We start from the raw sequence: 3142 nt of genomic DNA on the forward strand, positions 1-3142 counted from the left end.
TATGTGAATATATGGTCTAGAAGGACAAATTCAAACTTTTATAAGAGATTACCTCTGGGGAGAGGAATGATCCAACATAGCGGCTAGCCTATGTAATACCTTTGTGAGAATTTTTTTAAAGATTACCTTTCTTCCAGACAATTTACTGCCATCTGCTGGAAAATTATCTTTTAAAAATGTCACATATACTACCCTGTGAATAGTGACCCCTAGGGTTGCTCATGGCACAACTTGCACATAGTCTGTGGCCTTAGAGGACATTCCTTGAGACTGAGATCAAGTTTTATTCTGAGGTCTATACAAAATAAGTCAATTTGACCACATGGATAAACACTAGCTTTCAATGTGTTAAAATTTATTTTGTAACATTTCTATGTACAAAAGCACCTAAGTTTTGGAGAGGTGAGGTTCGTGGGTTAAACTGTGGGTTATGTCACTGACAAAATCAGAGACTCACTGCTTCCAAGTGCAGGGAGGATTTGAGCAGCAGCAACTGGGTACTAAACAAGACAAGTTACCTCTCAGGTCCTTCCTTTCGAATAGTAGGAATGCAGTATATTCTTGCATAATAAAGTATTTCTCAGTACCAGGTGTCCATTTTCTTCCCTTCATGTTTCAAATCATGTTTTGGAGGCAGGAAGAATTCGTAAAGTAGTTGCAGCAATTGCTTCTGGCAGTTTACAGTATTTTTGCAATATTAAGCAATTCAAATTACCATTAAATTTCTATATGTGTGAGTTTAGACATAACACCAGTGAAACATGATATTGATTTTTATATTGTTAAAGCAAACTAAACATGGCCTGAGAAGGACTCTGTACTTCTTTTTTTTTTTTTTTTTTCGAGACACAAAAAAATTTTTTGAGAGAGGGTAGGAGTAGCTGGAGCAGTGACCCAAGAGTTTTGCTCTTCTCACCCAGGCTGGAGTGCAGTGGTGCGATCTCAGCTCACTGCAACCTCCACCTCCCAGGTTCAAGCAATCGTACAGAAACAGCTGAATTGGCTGGGCGTGGTGGCTCACGCCTGTAATCCCAGCACTTTGGGAGGCTAAGGCGGGTGGATCACGAGATCAGGAGATCGAGACCATCCTGGCTAACATGGTGAAACCCCGTCTCCACTAAACATATAAAAAAAATTAGCTGGGCCTGGTGGCGGGCGCCTGTAGTCCCATCGGCTCAGGAGGCTGAGGCAGGAGAATGGCGTGAACCTGGGAGGCGGAGCTTGCAATGAGCCGAGATTGCGCCATTGCACTCCAGCCTGGGCGACAGAGTGAGACCCCGCCTCAAAAAAAAAGAAAAAGAAACAGCTGAATTGGTTACAGCTTGGCGTTTGCCTTATGTGAACACAGTTTGAACACTCAACAGTGTATGAGTAGTTAAAGGCGTGAGCCACTGTGCCCGGCCCTAAATAATTTATTTTCAATATTTCATGTTTAGGCTGGGCTTGGTGGCTTGTGCCTGTAATCCCAGCACTTTGGGAAGCCGAGGTGGGCGGATCACCTGAAGTCAGTAGTTTGAGACTGGCCTGGCCAACATGATGAAACCCCATCTCTACTAAAAATACAAAAAATTAGCCGGGTTGGTGGTGCGTGCCTGTAGTTCCAGCTACTCGGGAGGCTGAGACAGAAGAATCGCTTGAACCTGGGAGGCGGAGGTTGCAATGAGCCGGGATCTCACCACTGCACTCCAGCCTGGGCTACAAGAGCAAAACTTCGTCTCAAAAAAAAAAAAGAAAAAAGAAATCTGGCTGGGCGTGGTGGGTCACTCCTGTAATCCCAGCACTTTGGGAGGCTGAGGCTGGTGGATCACCTGAGGTAAGGAGTTCAAGACTAGCCTGACCAACATGATGAAACCCCGTCTCTACAAAAATACAAAAATTAGCCGGGCATGATGGCGGGTGCCTCTAATCCCAGCTACTCGGGAGGCTGAGGCAGGAGAATCGCTTGAATCCAGGAGGCAGATGTTGCAGTGAGCCGAGAGCACACCACTGCACTCCAGCCTAGGCGACAGAGCAAGACTCCGTCTCACAAAGAAAAAAAAAAAAAAAAAAAAAAAAAAACAGAAAGGAAAAAAGTCTATAAAATAAGATTTATTTTTGCTTTTTAATTTTTTCTCAAGAAACACACCTCTGCTTAATGTTTTAATTAAATTTATTTATTTATTTATTTTTGAGGAGGCAGAGGACAAATACTTTTTAATGGGTTTTAGGATTTTTTTTTACAAATACACCAGACAATCATGCAATGCTGCCAGTATTGAACGCAATCCGGGGCCACGAGTCTGCACACTCCTTTGCTACTGGTCCTGTAATGGCAGAACCTTTCATCTCGTCTTTGTTTTTTATTATGACCCCTGCATTACCTTCAAAATAAAGAAACACACCATCTTTTCTCCATATAACTTTCGTTGTCAAGTGACCACTGCTGGAGGTACCTTTTTTCTGAGCTCTGGTTTGTCTTTCTTGACTGTGGCCATCCCCATGTCACCCACACTGGCAGGGAAGTCTGTTCAGCCGTCCCTGATCCTCTTCACGGAGATGATATACAGATTTTTGGCTCCTGTATTGTCAGCATAGTTGATCAGGGATCCTACCAGAAGACCCAAGGAAATCCAGAATTTTGCACCAGAGGACTCACCACGTCCTTGCTTCAACATCTTGAACGCCAGAAAGAAGGAAAAAGGCAATTGACTTATTTTTTTAGAAACAGGGTCTTGCTTTGTTGCCCAGGCTGGAATGCAGTAGCTCAAACACAGTTCACTGCAGCCTTCACCTCCTGGGCTCAAGCAGTCCTTCCACCTCAGCCTCTTGAGTAGCTGGGACCACAGACATGCACCACCGCACCAGACTAATTTAAATTTTTTTTTTTTTTTTTTTTTTTTTATAGAGATGAAGGTATCACCATGTTGCCAGGCTGGTCTCAAACTCCTGGGCTCATGCAATCTTCCCACTTCGACTTCCCGAAGCACTGGGATTACAGGTGTGAGACTCCGTGCTCAACCTAGCTTTTTAATTTTGATAGGTGATATTGAATGTGTTAGAAGATGAATAACTTGGATAACACATATTGAACTTTTGATTAAAATATATTCAAATTTTGTTCATTTGACTATAGCTACATCTTATTTTTCTTTAGATATTTACT

General features: G+C 42.9%; 1 pseudogene; it reads right to left on the reverse strand.

The window, feature by feature from the left end:
• Positions 1-2115: 2115 nt before the first annotated feature.
• Positions 2116-2733, reverse strand: LOC112134382 (large ribosomal subunit protein uL14-like; annotated as a pseudogene).
• Between the last annotated feature and the right edge of the window lie 409 nt (positions 2734-3142).

This window comes from Pongo abelii, chromosome 6 (genome assembly GCF_028885655.2).
Source record: "Pongo abelii isolate AG06213 chromosome 6, NHGRI_mPonAbe1-v2.0_pri, whole genome shotgun sequence".
Lineage (NCBI taxonomy): Eukaryota > Metazoa > Chordata > Mammalia > Primates > Hominidae > Pongo > Pongo abelii.